This window comes from Mustela nivalis, assembly GCF_964662115.1.
Source record: "Mustela nivalis genome assembly, chromosome: 18".
In the NCBI taxonomy this organism is placed as follows: Eukaryota; Metazoa; Chordata; class Mammalia; order Carnivora; family Mustelidae; genus Mustela; species Mustela nivalis.
In genome coordinates this window covers 31,454,199-31,478,821 of record NC_139037.1, presented here as the reverse complement: position 1 = coordinate 31,478,821, position 24,623 = coordinate 31,454,199, and the positions used below count along the sequence as shown (strand labels likewise).

The 24,623-nt window shown below is 50.4% G+C and overlaps 1 long non-coding RNA gene across 1 annotated transcript; it reads left to right on the top strand.

The window, feature by feature from the left end:
* Nucleotides 1–2: 2 nt before the first annotated feature.
* Nucleotides 3–24,314, top strand: LOC309853229. Its single transcript, XR_014305586.1, has 5 exons — nt 3–276; nt 18,758–18,996; nt 19,330–19,689; nt 23,116–23,224; nt 24,093–24,314. It is a non-coding gene; the product is annotated as an uncharacterized lncRNA (long non-coding RNA).
* The last annotated feature ends 309 nt before the right edge of the window (nt 24,315–24,623 follow it).

Below are 24,623 nucleotides of genomic sequence, written 5' to 3'. Positions count from 1 at the left end.
GGGGAGGGAGTCCCGTGGCGGGATTTGGGGGGAGGAAGTCCCGTTTCGTGAGTGTTTCTTCGTTTCTTTAAGAGCTACCAGAAAGCAGCCCACCCCCACCCCATAAAAAAAAAAAAAATAAGCGAGTGGGGAAGAGCCAGCCCCACGCCGGTCCGCCTCCTGCCCGCGGCCCGGCCTCCCTCCCGCTCGCCGCCTGGCTCGGCGCTCCTTCGCCCCGAGTTCTCCATCCCCTGGATCGCGGGCTCGCGGGGGCGCGGAGAAGAGGACCGAGGAAAGGTTTGGGAACGTGATGGGTTTGGGGCTTTTGGAGGGGGGAGGGGCAACTCTCCCGCCACCCGGATCCTTCTCAAAGGGCCCCGATCCTCCAGCCTCTCGTTGCTCCCTCGCTTCCCTTCTCTACCTCGGACATTCCCAGGACAATTAGGGCTGAAGTTTTCGGGAGAAGCAGCCCCGAGCCCGTGGGATAAGGGGCGGCCCGGCTCCGCCCAGGACCCCTCCGGACCTCCCCCCCGGCTGCCCCGGTTGGCTGCAGGGCGCGTCACTCCGCGGGGAGGCGGCGGCGGCAGTGGCGCCGCCGAGCCCGGGGCGGGCGGAGAGCAGGGACCGGCCTGGGATCCGAGTTCAGCTCCAACCGGGGGGAGGGGAGGGGCCGCCGCTTGCACTGAACGCTGCAACCCGCCCCTGGCCTCGGGAGGCGCAGCCCAGGCCGGCCCGGCCGTGTGGGCAAAGCCAGTCCTCGGGACCCCTAGGCTCCCCGCCCTGGGGGGAGGGGACCGCGCCCCAGGCTCCTGGCAACCAGGTGGCCGCGCGGAGCCCGGAGTAGTGGGGGTGGGGGTGGGAGGCCTCCCTGTCCGCAGCTGTCTGGCCCGACAGAAGCTCGCCTCCGTCTCTCCGGCACTTGCCGAGCGCGGCACCCAAACTTTTCGCACTAGCTCCCATCTCCCCAGGCTGGGACTCAGCCTCCCTACCCGCGCCCCGGGGTCCGGAATCGGGAACGTAGGTCCTGCGCTCCCTCCGCTGGGCTCCGGCGCCCGCGAACCTGAGGATCAGTCCTTGGCTCAGCCTAGCTCTTTCCCCTCGCGCCTCGGGGTCTCCTCGCTCCAGGGTTCCCGAAGTCCTGCGCCCGAAGGACAAACTAAACTTCGCTTGAGTAATGGAGGAGGAGGGGGGGGGGTGCAGATACACAATCCCTGCCCTATCTCGCTATCGGGAGAGGAGAGGGCTCATAAGGACGCCCCAATTCGGGAGCGCCCTTGAGTGTGGAGAGCACCACAGTCGGTTCGCGCGAAGTGGGCACCAATCTTTAGAGTAGTTTCGCGTGCTTGGGACCCTTACCGCTCTTCCCCAAATGACTCTTCTCTTTTATCTTCGTTGGTCTTTTTTTTTTTTTTTTTTTAAATTCCAAATCTTTTGTGTGCGGGTGCGGGTTAATGTTTCTGTTTTCCTCTTGGCGATTTTTATTCCCCCCTTGGTCTAACTTCTCCCTTCTTTATTCTCGTTCTCCCTTTCTTCACCTTTTCTCCCTCTTATTTTTCGTCTCTTCTGCCCTCGCTCGGTTCCTGACACGCACGCACACGCACACACACACTCCCTCTCCACCTCGCTCTCCTTTTCTCCCCAGGTCCTGTTGGTTACAGTAGATTTTGATAAAAAGACAAACGAAGCTATCAGTGGGGCTGATGTTGAAGAATGAAGATAATAATGTTTCCATAGGTGGTGCTTCAAATGCCATTATTTCTCACTGAATATTTAAAGAGATCCCTCGGCAAAGATGGATCTGCGTGCTCCTGGGGTGCGAGAAGCTCACTTCCCCCAGACTCCCGGGAAAGTGTACAGTAGCACGTGCCAATCCCGCACCCCCCGCCCACCCCTGCAAATTGTGGTCCTTGCACACACCAGCCCGCGCAACCAGGTACACTAACGTGCCGGTACATATGCATTCGCACACTCCTTTCTCCGAATGTGCTTGCATTTGGAGCCGCCCGCATCCGTCTCTAACACTCTTGGCTTCTTGCAAGTCCCGGCCTCCGGGTCACCGCGTGCTGCCAGGAACCGAGCCGAGCTGGCGATCCCGCAAACCCTTCTTCCCGGTGCGCGCCGCGTGCGCCACGGGAAGCTCCCGGAATAGCTTCACACGTGTTCGTTCCTTGCTCTATGTGTTATTAAGATTGGGGGGGGGGCGACTTCCCTCCTCCCCAAACACCAAAACAAACAACCAAACGAAATGCACACGCAAAAACAGCTTCTCGATGTTTAATTAAAAATGGGTAAGCAGAGACGAATTAATTGGGGGATCCAAACTTTAATAACTTTTTTCGTTCTTTTGCGTCCTCGACGGCGTAGAGGCGGGCGTCTCGCTCTGGGAGCGGCGTCCCCCGCTAATTTCTTGTTTGTTTTCTTTCCCTCTGTGGCCGGGAGAGAGGAGAGGGGGAGGGTGGAGGAGGGGGGATGGGAGGAGGGGGATGGTCGGAATGGCGGGGAGAGGAGAATTGGTCTTTATTGTTGATGGCAATACATCAATTACGGGCCATTGTCTGGGGCCCAAGTTCCGTGGTTCGCTGACGCGGGCGCTGCGATGTCAGGGCGCGGGTGAGGCTTCGCGTGCCGCGAGGCAAAGAAATAATTAAATTAATAAAAACGGAGACTGAATGGGGGTTCATTTTTACTTTTGAACGGGTCGAAAGAAGGCAGTGAGTGCGACCGAAGTGCCACAGCTGAAGCCCGTCCCCACTCCTTGCTCGCCCCAGTAACCTGCGCGCTCTATAGGAGGTCGCGCGGGCTGGGCCTAGGATGGGGCAGCTGCTGGGGGAGCCCGGCGGACGCGGCTCCGACTTGCCATTTCCACCAGAGGGCCTGGCACTTAGGGGCTGATCTACGCGAGGGAACTGGGGTGGCCCGAAGTGAGGTTGTTGCTGTGCCAGGGTCGTGACCTCGTGGGCCAACAAGAGCCGCACACGGAGGAGGCGCTTGGCGAGTTGTGCGAACTCACATTTGGGGGGCTCGCTGGCGGTGCTTCTCCTAATGCTTCTCCGCAGTTTTCCCAAGACCTAGAGCGCCTTGTGGGGTTGGTGGACGGAAGGGCTGTGCCCCAAGGCCACGGGCCACTGCTGAGTTTCCAGCGAACGCGTTTTCGAGACTCTCTGCTTCATCCCAGATCCTGGGAAGGGGAGAGGGTGTTGGGCCTCCCCTTTCCAAAGGCCTGGCTCTCCCACCTGCAAAAATATCTCCTGCTGGCCCAGTCTGACCCCAGCTTTGGGATGGAGCCTGAAATGAGGCCTGGCCTGGGCCCGGGACCCTCCTCCTCTTTCCGCCCGCACTAGTTGGGCACCTCGGAACTGCGGGACCCCCCCTCCCCCGCGCGCCCTGGCCGTGTCCCTGCTCCCTCAGCCGTAGGCCCCAGGCCCCGCGGGCCCCCGGGCCAGGGCTAGGAGGGCAGGAGAGGAGGTTTCGTTTTCTTGGGTTAAGGGGGAAAAAAAAACAAAAACAAAAACAAACAAACAAACAAACAAACAAAAACGGCGAAAGGGCGGCAGCGGTGGCCCGGGGGTTGGGGGTGGAGGCCCGTCGATGGTCTCAGTATTATTGATGGGGAAACGTTTAGGGCAGGAGCCTGGAGATCAGGTTCTCAGTCCTTCTTGTACCGGGAGGTGGGAGGGACGGAGTGGGGGCCACGGTGGTGATAGAGATGGTGGTAGTGGCGACCCGGATAATGGTGGTGTGTGTGTGTTGGGATGGGGACGCCTGGATGCACCCGCATTAACCACTCCTGGGATTTACTTCTATTTTTCTGGTCTGAAAGTTTGGCGTGGATGGGGCAGAGAAAGGACTGACGCAGTTACTTACTTAGAACGCTTTGCTAGCCTGGGGGCTAGAACAGTGGGAGGAGGGGGACAGAGAAACTGACCCAAAGCAAAGACCAAACCCACCACAGGCTCGGTTGTTTTCCACGCCCCGGGACTTCGCTTTCTCCGGGAGTTTCAGAAACTCCTTTCTTAACCGAACTGCGGACGCTCATATCCTAACCTCTCCTCGACCGCGGGAGAGGCTTCGAACCTGAGGCCTCCGGGAGCGGGCTGGGGTGGGTACCCTCGGTCCAGGCGGAGTCGAAGCGGGTGCGCACTCGGCTCCCTCGCTCCGGAGTCCCGGCGGCGAGAAAGCGCACTTTCAGGGGGACTCCCGCCGCCCAGAGCCAAGGGCTATCTCCAGACCGGCGCCGAATGCCGCGCAGGGACCAGGCGCCCCGGCGCCGGCTCAGGCGGGAAAGTCGGCGGTGGCAAGCGAAGGTCGGGCTTGGTAACCACCCGCACTTCTCCCAGCCAGAGGTCCCCTGCAGCCTGCCCGCGGCCAGCTTCATCTTACTTCCCTTGCAGGGCCATCCCCACGGCAGCATTTAGAAACGGACTTCGCCAGCGACTGCGAATGCCCGGGATTTTTTGCTTTGCGTCCACACGAAGCGTCTTGCACTTAAATTCAGTGCGCCCCGCATGCAACAGTGCCTCGCTAAGGGGTCTCTGGGTATAAAATTCCTCCCAAAGGAAATGTCTCGAGGTACCGAAAGTGGAAAAGACTAATCGAATTTATAAAAAGAAAACCTTTGCTTCCTTTTGGTTAAAATCCTATTGCGGTTTTCTCAACGTGGAAAAAAAAAAATATATCATCATGCAATAGAGTGTAGCTAATTCCTGGAACCTGGTAGCAGGATGTTCAGAGCGCCCAGCAGGGCTCACAGATTCTCATATTGGAGCTCAGGAGGTAGGATTTTGGGATCCAGTGAAAAATGATGACTTCGTATGTCATCTGCTGGGAATGGGTGTGAAATCCATGGAGCCCTGGGCTGTGTGGGCATTTGGGGGTGTGCCTGGGGGAGGGAGGATGTGCCAGGAAACTCATTTTCATTCATATAGGAGACCCTCTCAAATGAGCTTCCATCTAGGCAACTCCTAGATCAACTCATTGAGGAAATCTCTTCTAACAAACTTAAAAAAAAAAAAAATTATACTCTGCCACGTTCTGTAGCACAATGTCCCTCTTCAAAGAACAGAGCAACAGTTTCCAAAGAGAGGGGCATCTTGGTTTTATGAAAAGCTTGCCTGCCTGGAGACTTTTTGCCTGGGGATGGTCCAAGTTCATGGAGGAAAGCACCCTTTGGTTTCTCTTTGGTGGACATCTGTGGCCAACTCTGCTTTCAGAACCATCTTGGGGTCCTGGCTCTTGTCTGCCCGGCGGCCTGGTGCGCAAGGCCTGTGTCACTGACATTACTGAGAATTTATAAACCCTGCAAATGTCAGCTGAGCTCTGACTTGCCCAGGGGATATTGCTCTGGGTTTCTCTGTGAGGGAGAGAGGCAGGCGTTTCTCCTCTGAGTTTGCAGTTTTGAGTCAGAATGGTAACTTTTCCTCATCCCAACCAACTTCAATTTGTCCTTCTAGTATAAGTATTTTTTGTTTGTTTGGTTGGTTGGTTTTTTGGTGCCCTATGGGTGATGAATAAAAAGGGGTGGCGTGGAGGAAGCAAGTGGACAGCCCACCCTGCTCTTCTTTCCCCTTTTCGGGCTTGATGAAGTGTCTTAATTTCTGTACTATAATTTCTTTCTCTCTCTGGCAGCAGCAACAACACAGTTCTCTAAGACTTAATCCCTGATTTAAGGTGGGGTTTTACATTTGAGAGACTTCCATTTCCCAATTCCAAATCCCGGTCTCCCTCTTTTCTTGTGCCTCCCCCAAACAGGAGGAGTTATCTCCTAAACTGTAATCCTGAAGCCATCAACACCTGACCGCATTAAGGTCAGGAAATAGCCTTACTTTTTCTTTCCTTTCCCATTTGTAATTCTCATTCTTTCCTGACCTCTACTTTCTCATCCCGAGTCTCCTCTCCACCCCAGACTCTCTTACCTATTTTGTAGTAAAACCCAGTTTCGAGAAGCCTTGCTTATTAGAACCTTTGCTCAGGCCCTTACAGATGCAACTTTTGCTTAGAACTTGGTCCCCTGGACTCGCTGCGGCCTTTGCCCATGGACCAAAGACAGGAAGATGGTTCCAGATCTGTCTCCTTCTCCTGGGAGAGTTGGGGTGAAACCCTCATTTTCCAGGTTTGTTTTTATTTTCCTTTTCTTTCCTGGACGCCACAGCATCTCCCGTTTGGGAGAATAGTGCTGAGAAAGCTGGCCTTTTATCTCCATCTCCTTGACAGTGTCTTTTCTACTGATCGCAAATGACTGTCCCTGGCCAGCTTTATTCACATGCCCCTACCTGGGCATTGGAGTCAGGCTACGGGAATTTACATCCTGGCTGTCATTGAACCGCGTCCTGGGAACATGGTCCTAGGTGCATACCCACGGAGTGGGTCAAATTAATATCACTACACTCCCATTTCCTGCTGCCCAAAAGATATCTCGCGGAGAGGAAGCACAGTGCTTTGAAGCATCCAGCAAAGAGCTCAGCCTTCTCCGAGCAGCGTGACCCCCCTATACCTCCAGCCGCTCCTTCCTCTGTTCCAGGGAGATAATCATAGTCCTGGTTTCATAGAGCTCTTGAGGGTTAAAAGAGTTAATATGTATGAGGAGTTTAGAATAGTGGCTGGCATGTAATTAACATAATATAAGTGTTAACTATTATTGTTACCACCCCACAGGTTGTTAGGATCAAATGCTGCAGGATGGTGAAAATACCGTTCCCCATCCACCCCTCCATCCCTCTATTTATTTACTCATTCACCCAGCAGAGTAACCGTGCCAGGTGTGGGGGAGACCACGGAAACAGAGCAACTCCTTTGCTTGCAGGCAGTTGATCAAAGAGTTTATTTCTTGGATATGTGTTTATTGCCTGGCTCAGTGTTGGGGGGTGAGTGGAACAGCATAGGAGCAAGGGTAAAAACAGTGCTTGATTTCAGGGCATTTCTAACTTTTTTTTTTTTTTTTTTAGTTTTTCTTTATTTATTTTTGCTAGCATTTTAACAGGAAGTCCTGATTAATACAGAAAATTGAAAGTTGAGCAGGTTGTGCACGAGCCCAAGCCTCATCGTGCACGTGGGCCAGAGACAGATCTTCTGCTTGCTTCTAGAAGGTTCTTGAGCACCAATGACATGCAAGTAGCCTGTGGCTTAGGTGCCAGCCCGTATTCTCTTTGCTGTTTTATTTGGCTCACACATGTGTGTTTTGATTGTACGGACTCCTCTGGATGGAGCAGAAAACAAAACACAACAATAAAACAGGTGCTGCTTTGCTTTGGGCTTCTTGAAAAGGTATAAACTACTCTCATTGTGTACTTAGGCCTGCTGTTGCTGGATTCTTTGCTTTCCATTTTTGTCCGATTATAAAAATGGAGCGCAGGTTCAGTAACAGAGCACCCCGTAGCCTAAATCTAATGGTTGGGGTGGGAGATGCCATCAGCCCGTCCTGCCCTCCTAGGTGCGTGTCCTTTGGCTCTGGAGGTGACCGGTCTGGCGGCTACTGTGCCTACCTTTTGGTCGGTGTTATGACCACGTTGTGATCAAAGGTAATTTTACACTTACGGTCGGAACGTGGAGCGCTCTTATGAATACCTCTTCCCTCTGCTTTGAGATGAAAACCCTTTGTAGGGCTAAGATCTAGAAAAAGAAAGAAAGTCTAAGCAAAACACAGCAGCAACAGCAAAACAGAACCAAACCAAACCAAAACAAAAAAACTCTCGAGCGGCCCCATCGTTTGGCAGAATGGGAAACAGTCAGGCGTGTAGGTTTTCAGGATCCTGATGGAGGCTTTGGGAAGCCTCTGATGGCAAACATAGCTTCAGACAGTTACAGATATCAGCGACTGAGGGGGAGTTTTCTTTTTTCTCTGGCATGGAGGGAACAGACTTGATTCAATCTGTCACTTGATGTCCTTCTCCTCAAAAATAGTGCCTGGGGGCCCTCAAGGGCTTTATTTAGAGGCTCTCAGGAGCTCGGCAGTATGTAAATTATGTGTGAGTGTCCTTCATAGTTCCCGGTGGTCACAATCGGGGATTTAAACATGATTTAACATTTCAGATGATTTGTGGGAGGTTTGGAGCCGGCCAGCAGTGGGGCTAGCCCAGGCTGGTTTTCTCACAGTGCATTAAGTAGGTTTCCAAGTCTCCGCTGCTCCTTCTGTTCTCTTCCTAGCCTTTGAGCTGATCTGTGAGTAGCTCCCAGTGTTGGTGGGTGGCCTCCCAAATGTCATTACTGTATCAAGGAGTTCTAAGACGTTTCCAAACGAAAGGTCTTAAAACTTAAAAAAACGCAACTCAGTCTATAGTGTGACTCTTTGCCTGCCCATCCATCCATCTATCCATCCATTCAGTTAACTAACATTTATTGAGCACCTACTGTATGCCAGTCGGTATTTTAGGCGTGAAAGATATAATTGTGAAAAATGGAGAGGATCTCCTTGGTCTTCTGGAGTCTACATTCTAATGAAAGGGATAAACATTAAAAAAAAAAAGACTCAAATGCAGAGAAAGATGAGTCCTTTAGAGAGTATAACAGTGTGTGATGTGATGGAGAATGCCTGGGAGGAGGCACAGAGAGGAAGAAGAGGGGGATCAGGAAAGCCTCCAGGGAAGTGACCGTCACACTGAGATGAGAATAAGGGAAGGGTGTCAGCCATGCCACAATTTGGGGACACAAGCATTCTGGGCCAAGGAAAGAGCAATTGCAAAGATTCCGAGAAGAGAGTGGGCTCAGAAAAGTGAGCTCCTTTTTCTTCTTTTTACTCTCCTCCTTGTTATTCTACTTTCAGGAGGATTTAAGAAATGAAATATCTTTTTTTTTAAATTGGTCTTTTTTTTAGTCAAAAAGGATAAAATAAATTGTGAAGTAGACATACAGTGGAATACTACGCAGCCATGAAAAGCAGTTAAATGCTGGTATTTGCAGTCATGTGGATAAATCTCAAAAGTATTATGCTGAGTGAAAGAAGCAGAAGCAAAGTTGAACACACAGCCTCATTCCATTCATATTGCATTCTAGAAAATACAACCCAACCTATGGTGACAGAGAGCAAAGTCGTGGTTTAATGGTTGCCTGGGGGCTGACGGGGAGGTTGTTGAGGGGTCCAAGGAAACTCATGAGGGTAAGAGATATGTTTGTTATCTTGATTGTAGTGATGGTTTCACAGTGACATACATAATTCAAAACAGATCCGACTGTCTATCTCACATGTGTATGCAGTTCAGCAAACTTCAATCTTTGCTCCACAATGTTGAAAAATTAGGTACCCCACGTTGGAAAACCTTGGAAATGGATGTAAGAGATAAGGAATTTTAAGAGAAAATGGAAGTTGCCACTTTCCTGTTTAAACATTTGAACCCCAAAATTCTTTGTGGCTTGGTTGCATTTGATCTAGGAACAAGTATTGGCTTGGGTGGGTATGGGACTAGGGTTGGCACTGAGCCAGCTACCTTGACCCTGGAAGAAGCATCAAGGTTTTTTTGTGTTTTTGAGTCATAATGACTTTTTCTATTATTCTACCCAGAAGCAAAAAGGCCTTTGAATGTCAGGTGCTAATCTAGTCTTGGAATTAGAGGCCATATTGGTGTTGAGAGAGAAGTTTCCAGCCCCCAGCAGCTGATGAATCCAGATGGAGTTCAGGGTCTGAAGCTGGACCAACACTGTTCACATTGACTTACAGTTTACTGGGACTAGAGGTTAGTCTGAAAGGTCATAGACCAGTTGTCGTCTGAAGGACCATCTTTAGTAAAGAACAAGGTTTTTTCCCAATCTGCCATGGACCAACATTTTTGAAAATATAGCACTAGAAAAATATATTACTAGAAGAAGTTCTGAGAAAAAAATGGAATAGAAAACAGAATCACACAAAATGTAAGCTCAAAATTGTGTTGCGGATTCAGCAAATATAAATTATCCTGGCAAACTGTCAAAGTAGTTCCTTTCTTTCTTTCTTTCTTTCTTTCTTTCTTTCTTTCTTCCTTTCTTTCTTTCTTTCTTTCTTTCTTTCTTTCTTTCTTTCTTTCTTTCTTTCTTTCTTTCTTTCTTTTTTAACATTGTATTTGTTTATTTGAGAGAGAGAGAGGGATAGATCATGGGCAGGGTAAGGGACAGAGGGAGAGGGAGAAGCTGACTCCCCAGTGAGCACAGAAGCCCAAGGTGGGGCTCGATCCCATGACCTTGAGATCATGACCTGAGTGGAAATCAAAAGTCAGATGCTCAACTGACTGAACCACCTAGGGGCCTGGTCAAAGGAGTTTCTGAATGCTTGCTCTCCATTTCTCTAGTTACAGGGTTGCAGACAGACAGCAAACCAGTCCAAAGCACTGGCCTGTAGACCACAGTCTGAGGAGCCTTAGGGTAGGTCAGAATCTCAGAACCCCAAAGCAGGTAGTGCCGTATGACATATTTGTTCCTCTCAGTGCTCAGAGAAGTTAGATGGGACCCGGGGTTCCCAGAGCGCCCCAGGGCCAGTTGCCTCTGGTCACAAAGAGCTTCTTCATTTTATCACACGGGGATCCACAAATGTCACAGCTCTCTATGTGGAAAAAGCGAGAAAGTACCATAGAATAGCAGTTCTCACACTTTGGGGAGCGAAACAACTGGCGAGGAGGGGCAAGGGTCTGTGAGAAAATGCACACAGCATTTCTAATTCGGTATCTGCACAGTGAGGGCCGGGAATCTGCATTTTTATCCATACCCTAATTACACCGCAGTTGACCTTGAAATGCGTGTCCTGGAGACACACATTTCTCTCATTGTGAGAAACCCTCTTGCAAACACAGTGGAGGTGGGTCAGGAGTGGGTTTTTCTCTATCAGCACGTACTCAAGTCTCTCTACAAGCTAAACCGAGGGCCAGAAATTAAACCGAGAAATGCTTCCATTAGGTTTCTCAGCTTCAACAAGAGACACTTCAATTTCCACAGAGAAATAGCCTTTTAAGGGACTTGGGATGCTCGTAGATTCCTCAGGAGGGTGGGGGAATCAGGATCAGCCTCTCCAGGGTAGCCCCTGAGGAGACATGACTATCGCCCCTGGGAGCCATCCAACAGCTGGGCACCATAGAAGCTTCTGGGCATTGGCTGTAGTTCCCACTGCTGTGACACCCTCAGCAGCCTGGGTTCTTCACAGGCCGGGGCTCCTGAGTCAACGTCTTCAACGAGGCATTTGGTGGCTCTCGCCCAGCCGCAAAGGAGTCTGGGAATGTAGATGTCTGCCATTTTGAGCTTCCATCTCAGAGAAGTCTAAGGCTCATGTGGTGGGGGTTTTCCTGAGGAGTACCAGATAGACGTCAGGTGTTTCTGTGACTTGTACAGCCCCACTCCTCCATCTGAGACGTTCATGGTGACCTTTTGATTTTTCTGAGCATCACAGAAGGCTCAATACAATACATGCCAAAGATGGCGGCAAGCTTACTTCAAACATCTAGGGTGGCAACTGCTTTTCCGTTGAGTTCCATCCTCTGCATTTGAAAAGGGCCCCTTCATAGGCCTAGTGGCTCAACCCAATGCATTGGAGAATCACTAAGAAGACTCATCATCACCATCAGCCCCCAGCTACCCCTCCCACTACTGCCCCAGGAATGTTCTCAGGGCAAAGGGAGGAAGAAGAGTTGGCAAGTATGCCCTGTGTTGCATACTTGCCAGGACTCAGGCTTGGGGCTGAGCCCAGTATCCACATTAATTAGCTTCATGAATCGCCCCAACCCAGGAACTCTGTGAAGCAGTATCTACATTTCCCATTTTACAGATGAGAAAATTGAGGCTCTGGAGTAATTTCTCCGGAATCACAGAGGTTTGGAACTGAGGGGAGCCTAGAACTGGGTCTCATGACAGCTTTATGAGAGGAAAAAAACCAAACCAGGCCGAAGTAAGTGATAACAAAAGCAAATTTTTGAGTTTTAGGAGGGCCAGGCGAGGAGGGGACTTGGGACAGGAGTTTGCAGTCTGCCACAGGGACACAGTCTGGACTTCCATTTCGATTTCAGATGACGGGAAGAGACAGAGGGTGCAGCTTTGTTAAAATCTCCAGAGCTGTGGTTGCTTTGTATTTTTTATGGGTGATCTTTAAATGCCTTTGATTTAGAACTGATGGAGTTAAAAAAAAAATTTACCCCTGTGGATTAAACCATCTCTGATTCTAGATGAGTTCATGACAGAAGCCGGCAGTCAGGCTGAATAACGCCCCCTCCCCATGCCTCCCCCCCCCCCCACCCCACTGGGCCCCTAGTCCTGCCTTTGGTATGATTCAGTAGTTAAGGCAAGCAGAAACTTATGTTTCTTCTTTTTTTTGCCCTGATGATTGTAGTTGAAAACTAGTATGGATGTAGAAGAAAGAGCCAGGATTGAGGAATAAGATGTTGGAATGAAAATCCCTTGCCCTGGTTATGTGTAACATGACTGTCCCCAAGGCTCTTAAGCTGGTGGGGCTTCATTATCTTTCTTTGTAAATCGAGTGACTTCCTCCCTAGAGTCGCCTGTCTGGGGTAGGGTGTGTGGGGGGGGTATTGATAAAAGGCCCTGACTACACATGGTAGGTGTTCAGTAAGTATTTGTTGAATAAGTGGGTCTGGGAAGAGCTGGGCTATTGCCCTCCATCTGTGTACACTCTAAAATGCAAACTAGGGGCGCCTGGGTGGCTCAGTGGGTTAAGCGTCTGCCTTTGGCTCAGGTCATGATCCTGGGGTCCTGGGATCAAGCTCCACATCAGGCTCCTTGCGCAGCTCAGGGGGAGTCCGCTTCTCCCTCTGCTCCCCCTGCTTGTGCTCTCTCTCTCTGTCAAATAAATAAATAAAAACCTTAAAAAAAAAAAAAAAGAAGTCTTACGCGCATCAACTCATGTCTCACAAAACTCCTCTCTGCTACAGGCTCTTACTTTAAAAAACAAAGAAAAAATTTTAAAAATATAATTAAATAAAATCCAGACAGATGCGGGGGGTGCCGAGAGGGCTTTGTGGGTTCAGCATCTGCCTCTGGCTCGGGTCATGAACTCCGGGTCCTGGGATCGAGTCTCCTTGTTCAGTGGGGAGTCTTCTACTCCCCGTTCAGCCCTCTGCCCCTCCCCACTGCTTGTGTGCTCTTTCTCTCACTCTCAAATAAATAAATAAATAAAATCTTCAATAAATAAAATAAAATGCTAACAGATGCCAGCAACCTGGGTTGCTCTGATCTCAGACTTTAGTGCCCTGAGAAATCACTGGGGGATCTCATGAGCATGCGGGTTCTGAGTTGGAAGGTCAAGGATGGGGCCCGAGATTCCAGATTTCTCCCAAGCTCCCAGGTGATGCGGATGCTGCTGGGCCTGGACCGCTCTGTGTAGTGAGGGTGTAAAGGAAGTCTCGGCCAATATAAAAGTCCAGCAAGGTGGGTGTCGGGTGATGGGAAGGGGTTCACCCAGGGCCAGTGATCTTCCGATAGGAGCATGGCTCAGTTCCCCAGCTCCTCCTGTGTCCTAAAATGTCCCCGGGCAGGCGCTGCGCCTGTGAAGGCACAAAAACTCATGGCCTTTTGCTCCTGCAAGCGATGAGTGTGGCCTGGCCATGGTATCTGGTGCTTGCCATATTTGGGGAAAATGTGGCTCTGGCTGCCCGTTACTCTGAGTCACCAGCACGCGGCACTAGCATTAATAACCACTAATCCTTGTTAGACACGGTGTGTGTTGAACAGCTGGTACGTGCCTGGCACATAACAGGCACTCTGGAAAAGGTAGCGGGTGATGATGATGATTGTTTATGAAATCCTTTCCCATCTCCCTGCAAATTCTCTTGCAGCTTAATGACATGGGTATTCGTTGTGTGGGCTCTGGAATGTTCATCTCCAGATCCTGGAGACGTCAGCATCCGGGCTTTCTCCTGCCTCTACACCTTCACTAGAAGCAGTGTCTCCTCCTCGGGGCAATTTTCACTGTCAGGGACGTATGGCAGTGACTGGAGACATTTTTGGTTGTCATGATGCACGCCAGACACACAGATGCTGCTAGAAAAATACAGAGGACACGGTAAATAGCGACAGGGTCCAAGCTGTCATGGTGCTGAGTTTGAGGAAACCCTAGTTAAAGTGCCCCCCTACCCCGTGACTATTCTATAGATTTCTAAGCTGACTGTGGAGTGGAGAAAAAAAAAAAATTCCCGTGTTTTCTTCCTGACTTTCAAGGCCAATATCCTCTTAGTGATGTGGGTTCACACCAAGGCCAGGGGCAGCTTCCCTGCCATCCCACACCCTACCCCTTTGCCTCGTACGGGAAGGTTGCTGTGGGTCAGGTGATGTAGGTTTCCCATTCACCTGGAGAGAGGAAGGGAGCAAAGGGTCCCGGTGGCTGTGTGCCCGTGCCTTCTACTTCAGAACTAGACCCTCAAGCTTTTTGGCCATGGCCCACCTCTCTCTGGCTGAGATCAGCAAAAGAAGCCTCCTGGGGGCGGTGGTGGGGGTGGGGCAGCGGGGGGAGAAGCAAAATGCTCAGAGCCACCTTGGCTGCAGCATCCAGACTTGGCTCCGCCCCTCCCCCAAAGACAGAAGAAGAAGAGGAAGAAAAAAAGCATGCTAGACAACCCGTTTGGCAGAATAATGCCTTTTCCTCTCCAAAAAGCGAGGAACGAGGAACGTCTGACGAGGTGTTGCCTCCCTACTTGAGTTTAGAATGCTTCTTGTCTTCCTGGGTCTCCGTGCCACGTCCCCTCCAGCCAGGAGCTGCCCCCCACCCTCCGGCAGCTGTCCCCACTGCGGCTCTGCTCTCCTGACACAACATGCAGGAATACAATGTGGCGGAGGGGGGGATCCCTGGGGCTGACCCCACCGTTGTGCCAGGGAACCTGGAAAAACTTCTGTGGAGCCCAAGGAAATGTTGATGGGGGAAAATGGGACAGCAGGTGCCGGAAGCGTGGCGGGGTACATTCTGGAAATGGTTTCTTTGCTGCAAGCTTGGGCAGGGGATGTTGATCAAAGAGGCAGAGACAGGCCCCACAATGGGACAGGCCTTGATTCTGTCTCAGGCCACCTTTGACTGCTTGTGATAGGGGCCCTCAGGGTCTTGCTTGAGAAATGACCACGCGGCAGCACCTGCGGCCATGCAGCCTATTGATCGGCTGGGCCCCACCTCCCTGGGGTGAGGGAAGAGAAGTGAGAAAGCTGGGGTGGAGGGACTACCATACCCCACCCCCAGCTGTGTGGTACTGGGTGGGGCGGTCCCCGTGGTGACAGTATCTGACAGTCCTCACCGGGTCTCCCCTTTCCACCGCCATTCTGTGCCCCCTGCAGAGACCAGCCAGATCTGCGTGCCCAGTGACCTTTCAGAAAGATGCCTGCCTCCTTGGATTTGTTTTCTTCAGCAAAGTGATGAGGCTGTGATTCATTTTTCCATCACTGACACCTTGGGTCTGAAAACAATTAATCTGGGACAAAACACCTGAGAATCCCATTTATAAATCATTCCTTTTCGGAGGGGGCCCCCTGGCGCTGGGGTGTCAAGGGAGATTTGCAAGCCTGAAGCCTGAAGGCCAAACTCCCAGGAAAAAGTGTATACCCAAGCCTCTGCTTTTGCGTGTGGGCCTAAACTGCCCTGGTCAATCTAGGTAGAATCACCGAAGGGTATTTGTAATGCTATTGTGTGTTAAGAGTTTATAATGTGCAAGAGACAGGATATACCACCAACCCCAACCGGGGCGTAAAACCCATCTGCTGAGGAAGAACATGAAGGCACTTTAGCAGTTCTCTCTGTGGCTGTCTAGCCTGCAGAGAAAGGTCTGTTGAGAATCAGGCCTGCTGAAAGGAGTCAGAACTTGTGAGCATGTGTGTTGGTGGGGGAATGAGGGGCTTTCCTGGCCATCTGGCAGAGGTAGAGCTGAGCGGTAAAGGGCTATTCCAAGCCACTCAATTTCTATTAAGTCTCAGCCTGTGAATGGCACTAATGGTATCAGAAAGGAGCCAATGGCCTGATGCATGGAAAATGTGTGGCCCATCCCCAGTGTTTCATGATGCATCTATAAATGTTAGGAAGAGGAAGAAGATGCTATGCTGTTGTTGGTGCTGATGTTGTTGGCCATGACCACTTGCTGTCTGGAATGTACCAAATCCAAATGACAAACGATAGTCATAAGCCTATACCTGACTCACACCCCCGTCCGGTCCGGTGAGAAGCTGGTTCGCCCACTTCAGAGCGTGTCTGCTGGTAAAGAACCAAGGCCGAGCAGCCACGGGAACATGGCTGTGGGATGACTGTTGGAACTCCAGAGCTGGTCTTGACCTCTGCCTGCAAGCCCTGTCCCTTCACAGCCCTGACTTCCTCGTGCGGTCTCCTGGCCTCTACGGGACGGCCGGCAAACCCTGGTAGAGGATGCCGCATCGCCGAAATTGTTACTCCACCCTCTTCTTTGCTTGGTGTTGGCCTCTGGAGGGTTTGGCTTTCGCGCCGCTCTGTTCATCAAGTGTTGCCGATTCATGGTGAATATGGCAAGCGGGACACCCCAAGCAGCCAGAGGCTCCGTGTGAAGGGAAAGTTGCCAATTCGGCAACTAGGACTCTGTGTACCCTTTCCGGTCAATTAAAACCTTGTGTTTAACTCGGATCATCCCTTCCTGGGGCCATCTGAGTTCGTAATAATCTCAACAGCTCCATGCGCTGAGCCAAACATTCACTGAAACCCTTTACAAGCGCGGTCTCAGTCCTAGGCTTCACAGAGGACTTACAAAGAAGGCCCTTTTATATGGCAGCGTTCTTGGCTGTGAGCAACCGAGGCCGACTTGCTAGTCCAGAAGGACGGAGTTTATGGGAAGGGAACTGGGGCTTCCAGCGTGGTTGCAAAGCTGGAACACAGGTTGTGGAAAGGGGCCTGGCCTCAGAGGGTCAGGCAGCAGGGGAGGGCTATTGCGTAGGCCTGCTCTGCTGACCAGTCGACGGACCTTCCAGTCCCCTCCGTGGCCCAGAGTCCTTCCATCCGGATACTCTGGGCTCCCATCAAGACCTGCCCTGTGGGCTGCCCAGCTGACTCAGTCAGGAGAGCATGCAACTCTTCTCGGGGTTGTGAGTTCTGGCCCCACCTTGGGGATAGAGTTTACTTAAAAAAAAGCCCCAAACCTGCCATTTGGCTGGGTCAGGGGAGAAAAAAAAGCTCTTCTCTTTTAAGCAATAGTAAAGCTAGGCAGGTTCCATCTTCCCCCAGTAGGACACCCCCCTGGGGGATCCCCAAAAGGAGTTTTGAATGCTGGGTGGGGGGCTGGATTGTACGTAGCTCCAGGGGGCAAATAACCACTCCAGGAACATTAATGGCCCCATAGTACAGATGTATAGACTGAGGCCCAGAGGCTTAGGCAAATCGCCCAGTTGACACAGGCATTGAGTGGAAGAGCTGGAGTTTGCACGCAGATTCTTGTGCCCCAGACGCTCAGCTTTTCACCAGTCAGTGGCTCTGCCTTTCCCGAGGGACTTCCTTTCATCGGCTGGGATGAGCTCAGGGCTGAGCTCTACTCAGACCGATGTAACGGTAAGGAAACGGGTTAGGGCCCCAGTGGGGAAAGTGAGAGTGTACTGTCATAGCCTCTCTCTCTAAAGGACATGACAGAGCTCTCAGAAGCCTCTGGCCAACCTCTCATGGAGTCTCCTGGATTAGAAGTGGGTCACGTAACCACGGTTAAACCACATGCTTCGGTGTGATTAACCCCAGAGCTCTCCCTGGAGGTGGTGTCAAGTTCCCAACTCCATGGCCTTTCTGAGATGACAGAAGGGGAGACACAGATATTAGGGAGCTGACCGTGGCACACTAAAGGGAATTATAATGCACTTAAATATCCAAAAATACGTATTAGTTTAACTGACCTTTTATTTATAACAAGGACCCCGGTGAGTGGATCTGTTTCCCATGCTGATAACCTGTGGTCCAGTTTCTCTCTTTATCCGGGTAATAAGGGCTCTTACTACCAAGCAACCGCATAAAAGGAATAAAGATACATTACTTGTTTGTTGCTCTAGCCAAACTGGACTTCAGCGTCGGACCCATCAATGGCAGAAACACCTCTCTTACAGACATTCTCCCCTGGAGCTCTGCTAACCCACCTCGCATTATCTTTACAGGTTCATTGCATCTTTCAATGTTGTATTAAAACCATAGCTTGCCCCCTAATAGAGTTACTGGTACCACCCACGGGTGACTCTCGGTTTGGGGTAAGGGTGAAGGGAGGGCAGAGGGGAAACTTCACCAAAAGCATGACATCTCCCAAGGGGAGAGACTTCTCAGAGCAATCTGGTACCATGAGCCAGGATCTATAGGTTTCGAGCAGCAGAAACTCACAGCCCCCTGTATAAGGAAGAAGAGGACCAACCAGATCCTGGAGAATCTCAATAAAAGATGCAACGGGGCTTCGGGAACCAATGAAATGAGGGGTTCACATGGCCTCAGAACGCTCCATTTCTCATTCTGTTTTTCACAGAGGATGCGTTCCATCCTTTCTATTTACAGACTGGTTTCTTCTACTTCCGAGACCCTTCTGGAAAGAAATGGGGCTGCTTAGAACAGTGCACACCTCATTGCAAGATATCAGAGGCTCTTCTCCAGTTTTCATTTGGAGGATCCTCGGTATGGCTCAGGTGCCAAGCCCTAGCCAGTCATCTGGGCTCAGGACCCACCTTGTGGGGAGGGGTGGCAGTTCGGAGAAGGGAAGTCCCAGGAGGACAGTCCCATGGATTCTTTTATAAGTGTCTAGTACTGTTGAGGGAGGGTAGCTGGAGAGAGGGAAGAGAATTTCCCTTGTGAGTCTGGGGACTTGGCTCCGCCTGGAGTTTTCCAAGGAGACTCAAGGTCTCTGTGATCTCACCTCTTCCCCTTGAGGACCCTTTGGAAGCCATTGGATCTTTGAGGAAATGGTGGTCCACAGAGCCAGACACATGGATACAGCAGAGTCTCTCCCCTCAAGAAGATGACAGAGTGGCCTGGGAGACAGGCGTGCACACAGCCTAGAAGGCTTCCTCGGGGACTCACGTTCACCATACCTCGCAGCAGCTGCCTACACGTGGGCTTCTGTGGAGTTTCTGTCACGCTCCGGACCTGGCACTGCATAGTGGCGGCAGGTGAGTAGGGGAACAAAAACCCTCCTCTGTTCCAGGCAGAACTGGAGAAGTTCCAAAGAGAGGTGCAAGCTGGCTGCTGGTGAGGGGGAGCCAGGGGCGGGGGAACACATCACAGAGAGAGCTGTGCCACGAGGGGCCAGGAGATGGGAAGACATGATGAGAGGAGGAAGGGTGGGCGGTCAGTCCCTCTGAATGGCTTTGCAGGCTTCTCGGGGCTTCTGTGCCTAGCCTGGGCTCTAACAACTCAATGTACTGTCTGGAATACCATCTAAGTCATAGCGATTAAACCTGACTTGTTCCTAAAATTTCAGCAACTGCCTATTGTCCTTCCAGGCACTCTGTGGATTTCCAACTAGACAGCCTTATTCATTTTCACGGTGATTACCAGTGATGGTACTCGGTCAAAGCAGGCGGAACCGACCAAGATGCTGCGGATTCGAGGGACGGGTACCTTTCTATTGAGTTTCCACATTGAAGCCCTCATGTTCCCCTCAGATTGGTCCATTCCTGAGCGGGCATTAGACACGCTTTTGTAACTGATGTCAGAACTGGCCAGGAGTGAGAAGTAGGGCCTAACCCCTGATTTCCCACGGGGATCTGGAATCAGCACAGCTAATAGGAGAAGAAGGGCCAAACGACAGAGAACCACCAACAGGCGTATGGGGAAACCATCTGAGCCACAGCGTGAGCAGGGTAAGAAGGTTTCCGTCTTTCAGACTGGATGCTGGTCTACCTTGCGCAAAATGGCGGCCCCGTGGAGATGGCCCCAGGGCAGAAAAACAGGTTCTCCGCAGCCAAAGTGCTCCTCCATGTGGGAGCCAAGGAGGCAGGGATAGCATGATCCCAGGCTCTGTGCCCAAACGTGACACAGTATTTTCAAAGGTTTGGTTGAATGAATCAAGGTCGAGGTGAGGCTATGAATAAACCCTTTTCCTATTCCAGATAGATTTTCTCTCATTTATTTTGTTTTTCAATCACGTATTTGCTTGTTTATTTATTCTTAGGGATGTTATAAGATTTCTAGCAGAATGAATTCAAACCTTGAAGGATGATGATTTCTCGTCTAAGGAAAGGTCCTCAGTTTCTAAGTTAGGGGCTTTCCAGCTTCTTAAAATATGACCCACTCTTTTTTTTTTTTTTCTTTATTATGGCCCACTCTTAAAAAAAAATACATTTTATATCAGGATCTAGTACCTACAAACATACTGAAACAAGAGTTTCAAAAAACAAAACTTGCCCATGATATAGGTGGTCCATTCTTCACACAGTGCTCTCTGAGCATGGTCTTGAACCAGCAACGTGGGCACTATTTGGGAATTAGTTGGGGATGTAGAATCTCAGGCCACAACCCAGATATGCGTAATCAGGAGTTCCTGGGAGCACCTGGCTGGTGCAATGGTTTAAGCGTCCAACTCTTTTTTTTCTTTTTTAAAGACTTTATTTATTTATTTGACAGACAGAGATCACAAGTAGGCAGAGAGGCAAGCAGAGAAAGAGGAAGAAACAGGCTCCCTGCCGAGCAGAAAGCCCGACGTGGGGCTCGATCCCAGGACCCTGGCATCATGACCCAAGCTGAAGGCAGAGGCTTTTTTTTTTTTTTTTTTAATTTATTTATTTTCAGAAAAACAGTATTCATTATTTTTTCACCACACCCAGTGCTCCATGCAATCTGTGCCCTCTATAATACCCACCACCTGGTACCCCAACCTCCCACACCCCCGCCACTTCAAACCCCTCAGATTGTTTTTCAGAATCCATAGTCTCTCATGATTCACCTCCCCTTCCAATTTACCCCAACTCCCTTCTCCTCTCTAACACCCCTTGTCCTCCATGATATTTGTTATGCTCCACAAATAAGTGAAATCATATGATAATTGACTTTCTCTGCTTGACTTATTTCACTCAGCATAATCTCTTCCAGTCCTGTCCATGTTGCTACAAAAGTTGGGTATTCATCCTTTCTGATGGAGGCATAATACTCCATAGTGTATATGGACCACATCTTCCTTATCCATTTGTCCGTTGAAGGGCATCTTGGTTCTTTCCATAGTTTGGCGACCATGGCCATTGCTGCTATAAACATTGGGGTACAGATGGCCCTTCTTTTCACGACATCTGTATCTTTGGGGTAAATACCCAGGAGTGCAATGGCAGGGTCATAGGGAAGTTCTATTTTTAATTTCTTGAGGAATTGCCACACTGTTCTCCAAAGAGGCTGCACCAACTTGCATTCCCACCAACAGTGGAAGAGGGCTCCCCTTTCTCCACATCCCCTCCAACACATGTTGTTTCCTGTTTTGTTAATTTTGGCCATTCTAACTGGTGTAAGGTGATATCTCAATGTGGTTTTAATTTGAATCTCCCTGAGGGCTAATGATGATGAACATTTTTTCATGTGTCTGATAGCCATTTGTATGTCTTGATTGGAGAAGTGTCTGTTCATATCTTCTGCCCATTTTTTGATATGTTTGCCTGTTTCGTGTGTGTTGAGTTTGAGGAGTTCATTATAGATCCTGGATATCAACCTTTTGTCTGTACTGTCATTCGCAAATATCTTCTCCCATTCCGTGGGTTGCCTCTTTGTTTTTTTGACTGTTTCTGAAGGCAGAGGCTTTAACCCACTGAGCCACCCAGGCGCCCCAAGCATCCAACTCTTGACTTTGGCTCAGGTCATGATCTCAGAGTGGTGGGATCGAGCCCCACATTGGGTTCCACAGTGGCATGGAGCCTGCTTAAGATTCTCTCCCCCTCTCTCTGTCTCTCCCTCATCTCCATCTCCTCTCTTTCTCTCTCTTAAAAAGAAAAAAAAAGTTCTTGGAGCTTTACCAAGATTTCCAAGTGATTCTGATACTTTCTAAAGTTTGAGAACCATTGCATGAATATACTATGCTCTTCTAATCTATTAATTTAAAAAAACGCTTTATTTTTAAGTCACAAGGTTGGCGGTAGCTTAAAGGTGACCTAAAAACAAAACAAAACAAAACAAAAATCCAAAAACTCTCTGAGCTTCTTCATGGGCTCCCACCTGCTTCTCTTCCCAAGCTCATCTCTACCATCTGTCCTTGACCACCTTGTTCCGGCCAGTCCACCTCCTTTCCGGTTCTCAAACACCCTTTCTAGAAACTCCTGAAACTCTGCCACGTTGCATCCTTGCCGGAAGCCTCTCCACTCAATTCTTGCAGGGCTGGCTTGGATTCCAGAAGGATCCTGGGCTCAGATGCTCTTCCTCAGAGAGACTGCCCTCTCTAAATTGGTCTCAGGATGTTTATTATAATCGAAGCCTTGTAGAACAATGCCTAGCACATAGCAGGTCTTCGGTAAATATTTGTTGGGGGGAAAGCATGAATTAATGAATAGCTTTCAACCAGACGTACCTGGGAGCACATCGTCATCACCTGGAAAGCATCTTCAATCCACAAAGCCCTGCTCGCCCCTCTCCAGTGTGGCCCTCTTGGGGATGAGTGAGAATCCCTTCTCCTGATTCTCAGCCTCTCCAGTCCACCACCACTCTGCATGTGCGAAATGTTCATCAGGGAAATGTAGAGGGAGTATCACCACACGTGAAGTTAGGGCACGAGGGTCAGAGAGTTCAAGGTGGCCTGGACATTTGACCTTGGGCAAGTCACCGAGTGCCATTAGGCTCAGTGCAGTTGAGATCATAGGCCTGCTTATAGAGTTGCCAAGAGTGAAATAGGATAGAACTTACAAACATGCATGTATTAGGAAGGACTCGCAAGCTTAACACCTAAGCTATTGACCCATAAGTCACATTCGTAGCATAGAGACACAAGTCCCTTGAGGAGGTCTCCAGAGCATGGGTGTGCATGGCAAGGTAGGAGCAAGCAAACATGAAAACACTATGGGTCACCTGTAAGGAGTCCCTGAGCCTCAGGAGCTAAAAGAAGGCTTTGTAGATTTGCATAAGGATTTGCATATCCTTTGCACGTCTTCCAGGCAGAAGGGAACGCCTCAGGATCCGAACCCTGCCCTTGCACTCCCTCCGGCCACCATCCTTGGCCTCTCCACCTTCCCGTGTCCCCTGCCCCTCCAAGCCCAGCCTGGAAAATCGTGAGTGGGGCTTCCCCTGGGGAGGCTCCCACTGCTGTCTCCTTCTTCCAGAAGCCGGTATGGGGGCGACTCCGGGCTTCAGGAGCACTCCGGTGCCTTGCCGCCTGATGGATGGTAGTCCTTAAGCCTGACTGAGCTTTCACAGTTGAAACCATTAAAGGTTATTTCCTTTTAATTCTTTGTGGTTGTTCTCACTACTTCCTTGGAGAAACCTCTGATTTTCACTTGCGAGACGCTTGGCTGCGCTTGTCATACTCTGAAAGGTGACTTCGGTTCTCCGATGCCAGGGAACCTTTTCTGCTAATCAAAACACAGCTGCAGAGGCCCGTGTGATCTGCTAATGGGCACCCCAACTCTGGGGTATGTCTGTCTGTACCTGGGAAAATAGATATAATTAGGATAACGGATATCATATGTATATGCAAATGCGGCAGGTAGAAAGGACTAGCAGGGAGACAGGCCTTGGGTTTGCCAAATCCCATCAGACCAGCTGTGGGGCTTAACCAGAACGGCACCCGCAGAACCACGCGCTGGTGCCTGCCTCCATCCCCCGTTCTCCCCTACCCTGCAGCCCTCCTGCAAATTATATGTCTTTGTAATATAAAAATAGATCCCCATAGTTTTCTTAAAAGGATCTTTTTTTTTTTTTTAAGGATTGATTTATTTATTTGAAAGAAAGAGCAAGGAGGGGAGGGGCAGAGGGAGAGAGAGAATCCCGAGCAGACTCCCTGCTGAGCTAAGGGGCCCTGTCTCAGGGACCCCAGGAGGGGCTCGAACTCACAACTCGGAGATCATTCCCTGAGCCGAAATCAAGTCAGCTGCTTAACTAACTGAGCCACCCAGGCACCTTTGAGGAGTCCCTGATTTCTTGAGGCCACAGGGATCCCGGCATCAGAGAGAAAGTGAGAAAAGGAGGGACGAGCAGAGAGATCCTCTCTGGTGTTTGGCCTTTAATAAGACATCTGTCCCCAGAGTGGGAGCCGAATGTGACCAAGGAGGCATGACTAAAACCAAGTTGTCTTTTTCAGAAAAGCCCACTTCCTTAGAAGATGCTGGACGTCCTATGACTTACCTCTCTGTGCCTGGGGCTCATCTCCTGAAAAAGGGCAAAATAACAGCACCCACCTCAAAGGGCCCAGCAAGCCATTAGCGAAGGCTGATGTTCTCCTCTATGGTGGGTTTCTGGGAGGCTGGGAGGCTCCATGCTATCACTCTGCCTGTATGCTTGTCAATAAATCACTTTACCTCTCTTGGCCTTAGTTCCTTCATCTGTGAAATGGGTTAATTGCCGACTTTCCTGGGCGGCTAGGAGGGTCACAGAGACAGTAGATGTGTGACACGGTGTGGTAGAACAAGAGACAGGTGGAGTTAAGCATATCTTCTGGGAGCCCCAAGCCTGCTGTGATGGTGGTGGTGGTGGGGGTCTCATTTGTGACCCTCTGGCTCTGGTGGTTGAAGAGGTCCATCCAGTCTTCCCCAAGTGCTACAGAGCCTTGAAGGCATCCAGCTTCTCACCTGTGGACCTCTCTTTTGCACTTCTGTACGCTCTGTGCCTAACA